The 13,905-nt window shown below is 42.7% G+C and overlaps 2 protein-coding genes across 3 annotated transcripts in view; one reads left to right on the top strand and one right to left on the bottom strand.

Moving 5' to 3' along the window:
• RPL7 (ribosomal protein L7) overlaps nucleotides 1-13,905 on the top strand; it is a 65,104-nt gene that overhangs the window by 43,434 nt on the left and 7,765 nt on the right. The gene's annotated exons all lie outside the window — the stretch shown is intronic.
• RDH10 (retinol dehydrogenase 10) overlaps nucleotides 1-13,905 on the bottom strand; it is a 28,886-nt gene that overhangs the window by 12,009 nt on the left and 2,972 nt on the right. The window lies entirely within an intron of this gene.

The raw sequence follows: 13,905 nt of genomic DNA, 5'->3' as shown, positions 1-13,905 counted from the left end.
TTTTCTGATTATTCTGAGCCCACAGGGATTGGTTTAACATTTAGAGGCATCAGCAGTTAATACCTAACACACATGCACGAGTCTACTCCTGCAGTTGCCCTGCAACCGAGAAGCTAATAAAAGAGCTGGGCTTTTCAAAGGAACACCTAGATGATGACACCATTAGTTATTCAGCAAAAATAAATGCTTCATTAAGTTGCCTTCCCACTGTTAAAACATAGGATGGATCTAGCTTGAGGCAGGGATTCAGATATCAACATTCCCTGACACTTCAGAGTTCACTGTGCAGAAATGCCAGAAAGGAAAGGACTTAAAAACTCAATGTGTCTGGAAAGTACACTGGCCTTTACTGCCCAGAGACCACATAGTTCTGACTGTCAATTACTTAACCTTCCTTGTTAATTGACCTCTCTTGGCTTAACTCATTTGGGAGATAAAAAGGAGATAGCCAAGATTTCTTAGCTCAAAAGTGTGATGATGGCTTATATCCAATCATTCATCCTTCGATTTCCACCACGTGTTCACTACACAAGTCTTAACACTGAGGTATTACTTGCCTAAGACTCTCATAAATGACTCAGTAAGGTATCAACTCCATTAGCGCAGTTGCCAGCATCTGGTGAGCAGCAAAAATATCTGTTCATTAAACATTTATATGTTGTCATGACTGTGCCTTTTATAGTAAGATAATTTGAATCCATGCCTCTTATCTAGTAAAAAAAATTACAATCATTTTTCTGTCTTTTACTTGAGTCCACAGATGCCCAGTGTGTTAAAAGAAACGATGAAAAAAAAAAAAAAAAGAGCGAGACAATGAATGCTGCCCACTGGTTCCGAAATGCTACATTCCCTGGCCCTCCCCAGGCTGAGTCCTAGATGATCAAAGGAGTATGCCATGAGCTCCAGCTCGGGCCCCTTCCCCGATTTAGTAACTCTTTATAGAACAGTGAAAATCACCCGAAAAATTGCAAATAGTCTGCTAACAACAGGTTGTCATTAATCCCTTTGCTTTGCTTTCACATCACCGAAAGTATAATAAAGACAGATCTTCCCAAGGGCAGGGGCTTCAGTTCTGCTCCAGAGACTGGTAACCACTTCCAGGAGGCTCATCCACAGGCACAAGGGCTCAGCCATTGCCTAGGTGGCAGGATGCCGCCCCCCACCCCCACCCCCGCCACCAAACCACAGCCCACCAAGGGCCCCATGATCACTTTCTGTCATCTCTTGTACTTCATATGTGCAAAGAGTTCAAATTCTTCTCTACCTTCTAGGATGCTTACTGTAGGAGTCTTTATAGAAAATCAAATCTTTACCTAAACTCAAGGTGCATCTCATCAAGAGCTTACTCCTAAAAACTTTCTTTATTCTTAGGCATGCACTGTAACAATTCAGAACTCACTCACTGTGTATGAGGGTCTATGAGGCACCTGTATTGTGCTAGGTATTGTTTAAAAACATCTTTGCAATCGCATGGACTGTAGCCTGCCAGACTCCTCTGCCGATGGGATTTACTAGGCAAGAATCCTGGAGTGGGTTGCCATCTCCTCCTCCAGGGGATCTTGCTAACCCAGGGATCAAACCCATACATCTTCTGCACTGGAAGGCAGATTCTTTACCACTGAGCCACCTGGGAAGCCCTTCTGAAAGAAACTTAAGGATTGTAAAAGCCATGTTTTCTAGAAATCGGTTCTCAAACTATGCTATACATTGGAATCATCTGGGGAAGTTCCTTCTGATGCTGGGGCACACTCTGAACCAGTTATATCCCGGAGGGAGTCCAGCACCGGAGCCAGCGTTCCCCAGGTGACTCTGTTGTGCAGCTGCATTTGAGAGCCTAAGAAGAGAGTCATCTTGCCCTCAGCACCACTGACATTTTGTGCTGGATGATGTTATGCTGTGGGAGGGCTGTCTTGTGCATTGTAGGATGTTAAGCAGTATCTCCGGCCTCTACCCACTAGATGCCAGAAATAACCCCACCAGTTCTGACCCAGGAAAATGTCTTTAGATGTGGCCAAATGCCCCTGGGGAGGAAGAGTCCCCATGAGAACCACTCTTTAGAAGGAATTCGCACATTAGTAAATTAGGTTCCATGTGGTCCAGTGATGATTTTTTCTGAGCTCTAATTCTCATATTGTCATCACATTTTCTAGCTTTGGAAGACATTCTAGACTTTAAAAAAAAAAATCACAACTTAAATTCACAACTTATATTCCATCACTTGTTGATTGGGTTAGGCTCAAAAGCCCATTCTTTTTAGTTTACATGTCAAAACCTTCACCACTCTAGCACTCACTTCAGAAATAGTGTTGAAGGTAAATAATGCTGACAATTTGCAGGGACCAGGAGTGGAGGAGGGGGATGCACAAGAGGCAAGGCCTCTGCCCTCCTGCAACTTGTTTTCAGTTGTTTTGGTCCTAGGCAGGAAGAACATAGCTCTTCAGCACACTGTGAAACTCCACCCTGGGCACAGCAACCAAGGGGAGGAGTGGGCAAGAGAGCATCTTTTAACAATGGCCTGGAACCACAAAAACAAAACAAACAAAATCCTAGACAAGGATGGACCCCAGCATCCATGGTCTGGCATTTTTCTAGTCTACAAAATTCCTAAAGGACTAACTAGCTCTGGGGAAAAAACATGCAGAGACTACTGAGAAAGTGGGAATGGAAATACATGCTCAAGAGCAGTTCCTCCACTAACTGTGATGTGCACAAGAACCACTTGGCATCTAAATCAAGTGCAGACCCTGACCCAGGAGGTCTGGGAGAGGCCTAAGTCTCCTAATGTGCAGCCTGGCAGGTAACACTACTGCTCTGGACCACAGGCTGAGCAGAAGGTTGCAGTGTGAGCCAGCTAATGTCTACTCCAAATGTCAAGTGGCTTCAAATAGATTTCTCCTAGAAATTCAACAAAAAAGGCAGACTAATTTCTCTGCCCTCTCTCCTATCTGTGTTCTCTGAACCAGGGTATCTGGGGTTGAGAGGTCCTGTTCTTCACTCCATGCATCCTTTCCCCAATAATGTTTTGTCAGACAAACACCAGTTCAAATTGATGTCAAGAGCCCTGGGAGATTTGTATGGACAACGATGGGAGTTTATAGGTTGACTGTTTATATATTTGCCTTGGTTCCATTTTTAGCACCAGCAAGCCCCTCTGCTGTGGTTTGAATGTGTGTGTCCCTCCAAAATTCATGCTGAAACCTAATGCCCAATGTGATGTTGCTGGGTCATGAGGGTAGAGCCCTCATGAATGGGATATGTGCCCTTGTAAAAGAGACCCTTGCCCCTTCCACCATGTGAAGATACAGCAAAGACAGCTGTCTAGAAACCAGGGAATGGGTCCTCACCAGACAACCCATCTCCCAGAGCCTTGACTTTGACCTCGTCCAGCCTCCAGAACTGTAAGCAAAAAATTCCTGTTCTTTATATGCCCCTTAGTCCATGGTACTCTGCTCAAGCTGTCCAAATGGACTAAGACACCCCCATCCGCATTAGAACAAGCTCTCAAAAAGAGATCCAGAAGATTTCAAAATCCTTTCCCCTTACCTACAGAGCTTTGATGGCTTAGTTTTCAAGGCAAGGAATTTAGACCTTTTTAGCCTCAGTATTCACCTTTAAAAATTTTCCACATTTATCTTTTGAGGTTTTCATGCTTTGATTAGCCTACGAGAAAACCCTAATAGGAAAAGAACTATTCCTTTAAAAATCAGATGCTTAGTCCACAAGTTGGGACACTATCAGCTGGCCAAAGCTGCACAATTTTGAGAATCCATGATTACATTTTCTAAGCAAAGCTCGTGGAGTTATCTGGAATTCTGATCTCATAAGATTATTATATAACAGAATAAAGGTTTTACATTTTCCAGGAGATAAGCCTAGAACAAACCAACAAAAACCAAAACTCAAATCACACTGTTATTGACATTTCAGTACCAAGTATTTACAGAACTTTGTTCAGCCGGTCCATCTAGAAGAGCCCTTTTTATTCATTACTTTCTGTGTCTGTCAGTGCTGACCTGCAAATTAGGAAGAGAAGGAAGCTGGGTGGCTAAGGATATACCACGCTCTCCTTAATGAAGTAACCACCTCAGCTACAGACCACAAAAAATTATGGAAAAACACATGAACTGGGCTTTGGTAATAAAATTGTAGTGTGGTACTGGTTCTTTATAATTTTACATGCTTATCTAATTTATGGAGCAGACTTTTGGGGATATTAGGGTTAATTAGTCATTGCTAAACTAACCATACTAATTAAAAAAAAAAAAGAACATTTGAAGGTGTATTCATACATCATACCACAGGGCACAAGCCTAAGTGACTCACAGGAGAATTTACCTTAGAACATGTGGCCTGGAGAAGTATCTGCAGAGCTACTACACTGAGGTCCTGGGCTTCCCTAGTGGCTTAGATGGTAAAGAATCTGCTTGCAATGTGGGAAGACCTTGGTTCGATCCCTGGGTCAGGAAGGATCCCCTGGAGAAGGGAATGGCTATACTCCAGTATTCTTGCCTGGAGAATTCCATGGACAGAGAAGTCTGATGAGCTACAGTCTGGGGTCACAAAGAGCCTGACATGACTGAGTGCTCACACACAAACTAAGGTCCTAGGCTGAGGGTCTAGGTCCTAGATTCTTCCTTCCCCAGTGGAGCCATTAGGCAAGTCCCATAGCCTCTCTCGGTTTGTCTCCTCATCCATAAAAATGGGGATAATGGCTCTACTTAATTGAGAGTTGCTGTGAGGAGCAAATGAGAGAAGAGCATTCATGAAAGGGCTTTGTAAAATTTAAGCGCTATATAAAAGTACAGTAAATGCACCCAAGGCTAATCAAGCATATATTTATAGGCTACTTGGGTTAGAAGTGCTATCTATTTTTGGTTATGCTGTTTCTTCAAGTTCCTGCCAGTTCCAGGTTCTTACCATGTATGGTTCCCAGGCCCCCTGCCCTCCGGGCAGTGTCAGACCACACTTCCGGCAAAAACCCCGCACTGGACCACCAGAAGCGGTCTCACACACCCGGGGCTGAAAGCTGCCCGCCCTCTTCCTCCAGAATCCTGGGAGATGCTCAGAAACAATAGACACTTTCCAGTAACACTTCTCTTCCTCCAGAATCCTGGGAGATGCTCGGGAACCACACACACTTTCCAGTAATACCTCTTCTCTTCCTCCAGAATCCTGGGAGATGCTCAGAAACAACAGACACTTTCCAGTAACACCTCTTCTCTAATCCTTCAGTTCTGTTCTAAGGGTCAGAGAACCACCATTTCAAAATACAAATGACACTGCTTGATGAAGGAGAGTCCAGCAAATATAAAAATACTAAAAGTCAGTCTGAACTATTTAACAATCATTTATCAGACCTGAAGTTTCTCTTTCCAGAGAGATTACAGAACTATCCTCATTAAAGAGAACCTTGAGAAATCAGTAGGGGGCAGTATGTTAATTACAATTTGCAGGTGGGAAAAAATTCAGGCTTTGAATTTGAAGTTTTCACTTGTCCTCAAGCTACCCATGTGCTTACATAAGTTACCCACAAATATTTTCCCAGTTACACTGATTTGGGAAGTGTTATTTTGAGCCTCATTGTTTAGAGTAACACTGAGAAGCTGAACCGTGTTAATATTCAGCAATTCCAGTACTAAGCCATTTGAAGGCAAGGCAAGAAATTCACATTTTTATGCAAGTGGCAAATGAGAAACACTTTGGTTTCCACAAGCCCCCCACAATGCCAGTGCTTCCAATTTTAACACCGCTGCCACCTTTCACACATCTTTGTGGGATCTTTGGAAGTTTCACCCACCAAGTCATGTTGTGTTTCCAAATGTGAATTCACTGTAAGTGGCTTGTCAGTTGGGCTCATTTGACAGCACTCAAGTTTGCGGCGGTAATTGCCCTTCCTTGTTCAATATTCTAGCAGCATTTGCTGCCGTGTTGGAAGTCTTATCATCATTATGAGAGGATATTCATTTTTTTTTTTTTTTTCTCCCTGTGGTTCACTTAATTTTAGCTTCAGAGCGTTTAGGAAAATGGTCCCTGACAGGTGTGAACTTGAGTTTTGAGGGACTTGACAAATAAAGTGAAAAAGAAAAAGAAACACCTCAGGAGCAGGCCATGCTGGATAAGAGCAAGTAAAAGACATTGGCATCCTTTTGTCAGAAGGCATGTCGGAAGGCATGCCCGCCGGTGCTGTGATGGCGTAAGCCTGTGTAAACCCAGAGGTCCAGGTGATGGGAACTGGCTGGCCAGGTGTGGCAGGGTGAACGAGATTAGGTCCTAAGGCCATGCTCTGACAACAATTACTCTAAACAGTGGTGTCTGATCAGGGTTAGACCACAATCTGGGAGGTTCTCTGAGACAGCCCTATCATGGGGCCCAGCTGTATGCTTTATCTGTCTACTGTATATTTTCAAAGAAAGAATTAAAAGATTCCATCCTCTGAGTAACTTTCTGGTTATGCTTACAAGGGGTCTCTGCCTAAGTCATTTGATAGAACTTTAAGAAGGGGTTAGTTCTTTGAATAGCCAACTACACCAGTAACTTCTGAGATAAGAAATCACTAATTAAACCAAGGGAGATTAACACATTTTAATCCGATCCCTGGAGTTACAGGCTCAAAACACTGGATTTAACCCCTGCAGTTGAGGCAGGGAACAGGTCCCTATTTCTTAAGGACTCTCAAGAGTTTGTCACACTCCAGAGATGAACAACAAAAGGCCCTTTATCTTGGAACAACTAGTGGCTCTGTGTGGGGAAGGAAGACATAAATTCACCCTGCCAGGACACCCCCTAGTGGAATTTCAGCATAGTACAATTTGGGGGTCCAAAACCATCCCCGGTGTTTTGGACTTAACACAGCCTCTGGAGCACTTTTCCAAGTCCAGAGGCTGTAGCTGCACCATCCACGGTCAGGAGCCTTCTTCCTCACTGAGCACTCCCACACAAGCGCACGAACCACACACATCATCTCTCCATCCAGTCACATAGGCAGATTGCCGGATTAGGCAGAGACAAGTTGCCTACTTATCATCATTTCAGTTTCTGAAAGAACTAGAACAAGAATTTTAGATGAATCTGCTATTAATATTCCTTAACTCAAGGGGAAAAAAAAACATTAAAAAAGGGTTTCCTACTTAAAAAAAATTATTCCCCCTCCCTATTGAGGGTATTAAACTGCTTGGAAGGAGTTTTCTGATTGTCACATCTTATGTATGTTCAAATTACTCAAGTCAATTCACTAGAATTTGCCAAAGATCCTGAAAATCTGAAAAATGGTTAAGGTAAAGATAAATGTTGCTTTCAAACTGTGGTGCTGGAGAGGACTCTTGAAAGTTCCTCGGACTGCAAGGAGATCAAAGCAGTCAATCCTAAAGGAAATTAACCCTGAATATTCACTGGAAGGACTGATGCTGAAGCTCCAATACTGTGGCCACCTGATATGAAGAGCTGACTCATTGGAAAAGACCTTGATGCTGGGAAAGACTGAAGGCAGGAGGAGAACGGGGTGATAGAGGATGAGATGGTTGGATGGCATCACCGGCTCAATGGACATGAGTCTGAGCAAGCTCCAGGAAATAGTGAAGGACAGGGAAGCCTGGGGTGCTGCAGTCCATGGGGTCCCAAAGAGTCGAAGATAACTCAGTGACTGAACAACAACAAAAGACAAATGTAGAAGAGAATACACTGAGAATGTGAGCAGTTAAGCATTTAAGCACAGGGTCTGCAGCCATGCTCTGGGCCACGGTGACCTGATCCTGCAGCCAATCGAATGGCTGAGGACTCTGCCAGGTGCTCCCCACTCAGTCTTTCTGAAAAAGCTAGTCCGGCAGTGTCAGCATTAGCGCAGGTTAACGAATGCTGCCACTCTGACGTGCCCTGTAGGTTAATGTCTACTTGGGCAGATACTGGATAAAGCCCTGGATGTAGAAATAATGAAGGAGAAAAGAACATCAATTTTGCTTCCAAAAATCAAGATTAAACAGCACATAATCAAACAAGAGAGTGCCATTCCCTGAACAAGGAACATGCAACTATTCTATTTCACAAGGACTGCCCCCTTTGGTATATCAAGACACTATGAAGTCAATGTGAAAAGATTTCAAATGTGTTCGTTTTTCTTTCTCAGGAGTAGTGATACATTTTGTCTGAACTATTCAACTTTTGTCCCCGAGGAAGATGGGACCCAAATGGTAGGAGAGGTGAGTGTGCCGGCCCCTTCAGGCCCAGTGAGGCGATGGGCTTGGCAGGCAGGTGGAAATCGGCTTTGGAAGGCTGGAGCTGCCATGCTAACGAACCTGGACTTCACGCTGTGAACAATATGGTCACGCAAGGGCTTGGGGTAAGGTTCTAGTCAGCATAATCTTTAAGTAGGCATACAACCAATTCAAGTCTGCTTAGGTACCCTGAGGTTGGCGAACAAAGGCTGGAAACAGGGAGAGAAGTTCACAGATTCTTTGCCAAGACCAGGCAAGAGGTGACGGAAGCACAGAGGAGGATATGGAAATGGAAAGGAGGGGATCAAAGTACAGTTTGGTGACCCACGAGTATGTGCAGGATGGAGGATTAAAGACATTGCTGATGTTTCCAGGCCTGGCATCTGTCACACACCAGGGGATTCAAGACGGGGCAAAGAGGAATTGCTTTCCGTTTTGAGATTTGCTGGTTTTAGGGAATGCGTGGAAGAGGCAAGACAGTTGTATGAACTTGGGAACTCGCAGAAATCACAGTCAAAGCTACTGAAATAAAGAGACTACCCAGCTTGAGGAGCACAGTGAGAAGCGGTCTGAGCATGCCATACTAGACAGCCCTCAGATCTTGGAGGCAAGGAGAAGAGAGAACTGGGAAGACGAGAGGAGAAGCAGGAGAAAGTGGGCTTATCATGCCAGCTAGAGCTCCAGCATCTCAAAGAGATGCTTGACAGGCTCACTTTCGGTAGAAAGCTCATGCCACACACTGGATATGGCCATTAAATAAGCCCCTGCCATTTTCTCATATGACATTGGTTACTTGGCAATATTTTCCAAACAACTGAGATAGCCAGATTACAACATATATCAAAGGTGCTGGGAAGATTTTTGTAGGATGGTTCCCTGCTCACACCGGTTATTTATCATGTCATAGATGTTTATTTCTAGTAGCACTAGATTTGGGTCCAGCATGTAATGTATCAAATATAGACACTTAAAGCTCAATGAGCACGTGATCTTATTTTATGTTAGGAAAGAAGGCTATGAAATGACCCTGATAGGAATGTACAGAGTTCCAGGTACCCAAGCAGTTGCTATCTAAAGAGACATTTTACTCGGTTTTTAACTGTGACCATGAGAATTAATAACATGAAGTATGCTGACCCTATGTAAGTTTACAATTCGGTCCAAGACACAAAAAGTTTATTGCAGAAGCTCAAAACATTTGATGTTTATGCATATGAATTTATTTAATAACAAAAGCCAGCTTTAGTACAAACTTGAAAATACATTACGACTTTTACATTTTTAGTCGCTGTCCTAAGACAGGAAAACAATACTCTATAAAATATTTACCCTAGGAATTCTTAATATTACATTTTGGAGGAGGAAGTATCAGCTACATAGTTTTATAAGAATACTTTAGAAGTGATTTTTTAAAAAAATTCCAAATCCAAGAAGCCACGAACAAAACTAGATTTCTCTAACCAGAGGACAGAGGAATATAGTATTTGAGATTAAAAACCAATAAATCACGTAAGAACTTAAACATTAATGATTAGGGACCATTCATGAGATATTAGGTACAACCACAGCACTAATGTCTTTAAGTGCTACATTACTCAGATCTAACTGGTAGGCTTTTACTTTTCCTGGATGGATTTTAACTAAATAGACTTTAGACACTTGGATATAGATAAATGCCCAATACAGTAATTAGTATTTTAAAACTGTGAAACCTTTTAAGTTAAGTGGTCTATTAATTAACTACCAATTACCTTGTCTGACTATCATATCAATAGAAGTAAATTACCGACTAGCAATTTGACAGATTTAGTCCTTTACCATGCAAAATTTCTTTAGAACATAAAAAGGCCTGGAGTTAAATGCTTTTGCTTCCCCCTTTTGGTTAATCGGGGATCAATTTGCTGCTCATGTATAAACGCCAAATGCAGCTCTTTGGTCAAAAAGGACCTACAGATAAATTCTGTCTTTTAGAAATGACCAGTTACGATTTTTTTTTCCTTTTAAAGATTCCCTTTAAAAATAACAAGTGAAGCAAAATATTAATATTTTTTGGAGAAACATGGGTTTGTAGCTCCTATGTGGAGGCCAGTTCTCCGTATTTCAAAGGATACTAGAGAAGTATTTTCAAGTTTTTGCCTCTTACCCAGATACAGAGTGAGTCTGAATAGATATGGTTTCTCTGATTTATGCCAAAAGTCAAGAGCATTGTATTGCACACATTCCCACGTTCTTGTCCTAACTGAATGTTGCACAACAGATGATGCTGATTAAAACCTACCCACTAAATCTATTACTTCTTGACTGGTAACCAAGACAAGGTTCCGAGGAGAGCTGCTGGGCTAGAAGAACCCTGAGTATCATAGCTTTGTGAGCCCATGGACTGTAGCCTGCCAGGCTCCTCTGTCCATGGGATTCTTCAGGCAAGAATAGTAGAGTGGATTGCCGTTCCCTTCTCCAGGGGATCTTCCTGACCCAGAGATCAAATCTGGGTCTCCTGCATTGAGGGCAGATCTTTCACTGTCTAAGCCACCAAGTAAGCCCAGAGCAGACCGGAGGGCTGTGCAAAATAATGCTAAGTACTGCAAACACTTCTAATGGGTATGGAAATAGGTCTGAGGCTGAGAAGCAAGAAAGGAATTGCATCACAGACTTAGAGAATGAACTTATGGTTTCCAGGGAAGGGGGGAAGGATGGGGGGAAAGGATTGTTAAGGAGTATGGGATGGACACGTACACACTGCTGTATTTAAAATGCAAAACCAACAAGGACCTACTGTATAGCACACAGAACTCTGCTCAATGTAATGTGGCAGCCTGGATGGGAGGGGAGTTTGGGGGAGAATGGATACATGTACATGTATGGCTGAGTCTCTTTGCAGTCCATGTGAAACTATCACAACCTTGTTAAGTGGCTACACTCCAATATAAAAGTTAAAAAAAAAAATCAAAAAAGAAATGAACCATGGCCAGAATCTTCTCCTTGAGGCTCAGCTAGAAACAGGAATGACTGCCATATATTTGAACTGAGCTGATTTAAACTTATCTATCAACCACCAGCCTTGCACCAACGAGCAGAGTCAATATACTATAGGAAAAAGCAAGCTTACAGGTGGGCACGGAGACTGGAAAAGTTGTGGATGGAAACAAAAGGAGAGACATGTGGTAACAAACTTAAGATCCCTCACTTTGAGATCCTGTCAATCTTCCGCAGCTTGAATTAGTCCAACATAATGCTTACCTTTTGAAGCTTCAGAAGCCAGACTCATGGGAGCATTCTCTGAGTAGGTGATCTTCTAAATATTTAAGCAGAAGCCTAGCCTCTACTATCAAACATTTACTAAGTGACTAGGAGTAGAGTTCTGTTCCTGGCAGAGGAAAACAAACAGAGGTCCGTAACAAGTTGCCTTCAGACAGCTTGCCATCTACCTGGGGCTCCGGGGGAACAATGGATCAGGAGGTACCCCAAAGAGCACACAGCAGGGACAAAGGACGAGGACGACAACAAACACCGCGAGAGATCAACAGAAAGAAGAGGTCAGTTATTCAACTGCAGCTTCATCAGAAAACAAAGGGTTGGACAAGATGGTCTCTAAGGATCCTTGTGGCTCCAACACATCAAAACATGAGAAAAGGGCCAGAGTGAGGATGCAGGTCATAGGAAGAACCTGAGCTAGCTCTGAAAAGATGTCTGGAGCGGAGCAGAGGGCCTTCCAGGCCGGAGGAGTGGTATAAGGGGTGGTTTGAAATCGGAGCACCCACAGTGAACATCCACGTGGTTTCCAGTTCACTGCCTATGACTGTAGAGCTGGGTCAGGATCAACACACTGCTGATTATGTTATGAACACAGACATCAACTGCTACTTAAAAAGTCTGGCTCAAGGTGACCTGTTCCAATCACTGAACGAGTCTTGGCTCAGATGATCCACTCTTTAAAATGTATGGGGCAACTACTTTTCCCCACCCCGATGCAGTAAAAAGACGCTGTGCTAGTTACCTTTTTCTGGAAGGAAAGCAGTACACGACAGTACGTCTTAGAACAGTTACCACGAACATTTTCACCTAAGGGGACTACTGGAAGGGAAGCTGAATTCAGGTGGTTCTTAGACTACTCGATGCCCTCCCCCAAAGAAATCACTATAAAATTATAGTAAGTTGTCTTCTAAATGTTGGCTTGCTAGATTTCTTCCTAAATGGTTTGTGAGTTTTGGCAAGAAGTCAGAAACTCCAACTCTTAAAATGAATTTTCTGACTCAATTTTGAAAATAAATTCTGAGGTTTAGATGCTTAAGGGAAAAACAGCTGGAGAATTCAGGAGCCTCCCATAGTTTAATATGAAGTGACGTCATTCCTGTCAAAGCGTCCAAGAACTCCCTAAATTGTGCAGTTAAACAACATTTCCAAGCAAAGGAAGGACTCTGGGAAGGTGGCACGTTCCTCATTGGTAGAGAGAGAGATCTGGTGCCACAAAAATTTTTCTGTTCAAAATTTAATTTCCTCCTTAGGTTAGAAAGTCTATCAACTGATGTACATTTTTAAAGCTGAGGCTATGGATTTTTTATGCCTAAGATACTTGACTTGGCTCTCTTTTTATAGGATGTCCGACAAAAAGAAGCTTTCCTCTTACTAGTACCTAACTTCAGATTGTACAGGGTTTTTCTAAAAATCTGTTTATGTGTGACATTGTACAAGTCAGCAAAATAATCAAGCAGGGCAATTGGGCATGGTGGTTAAACTTCAGAGTACTTTGTGGAGGTAAAGGTACACAGTTTGGAAATGCATCATCTCAGTCAGAAGTGACTGGGAAAAAAAGAACAATCCTGGTGCCCATAGTTCATAACTAGTCAACTGATGGCTAGAGCTCTGTTTAAGAATGACAAATGGACTGAAATCAGATGCAGTTGCTAAGGCAGCCTCATCCTCACCAGGTTTTAAATATGAAAACTACAGTCTACCCGCAATTTATGTACATCTTTTATTTCAAGTGGTGGCTATTTGATTTACTCCAAATTATAACACACAAGATTCCTGATGAACTGTGTTGCCAAGTTTATTCTCTTGCGCTGGCTTTTACCCACCTGATCAGCTGCCCCATTTCTGCGGCCCCCACAGGAACAGGATTTTTATTCAGTGTCCCACTCCCACTGCGCACCACACATACCCATCTACGTGTGCGCACGCGCACACACAAAACACACTTGAAGCCCTCCAAACTGTATTTGGTAACCTTACGCGCTTAAAACATAGGTATGAGTTAGAGTCTGTCATTTATATATTCATTTTTAGAGCTTTGGAAATGATTTAAAGCTCACGCTTGAATATACAACATTGAAATGAGCTTCTGCGGGGGTCAGAAAAATGGCTTACTGTTCAAGGAGCAATGTTTCAACGAGTACTTCTAAAGCCAGATTAAGTTTTTAAGCAGTTGCTAAAAAATTAATGAGGTTTAACGTGACCTATTTAGGAGAAACAGTTCTTTGTTGTGTTCTGTTAGAAGACTAATCCGCCTATGAGACAACAAATAAACAAAAATCCTATTTCCTTATCCGTTCTTTATTGGATCCCACCTGCCTACAAAAGTAAAGGGGGGTTAGAATAGCATAAAGTGGGTCAAGAGAGTACAGTTAAAGGGGAGAGCGTCACGCCTACTGTTAGAAAAGGTTAGCTGGCAAACCGGGATAAGTTTTGCCCCCAGAGCAGA

Source organism: Bubalus kerabau, chromosome 14 (genome assembly GCF_029407905.1).
Source record: "Bubalus kerabau isolate K-KA32 ecotype Philippines breed swamp buffalo chromosome 14, PCC_UOA_SB_1v2, whole genome shotgun sequence".
In the NCBI taxonomy this organism is placed as follows: Eukaryota; Metazoa; Chordata; class Mammalia; order Artiodactyla; family Bovidae; genus Bubalus; species Bubalus kerabau.
The sequence above is the reverse complement of the archived record's forward strand: the minus strand, read 5'-3'. Positions and strand labels throughout refer to the sequence as shown.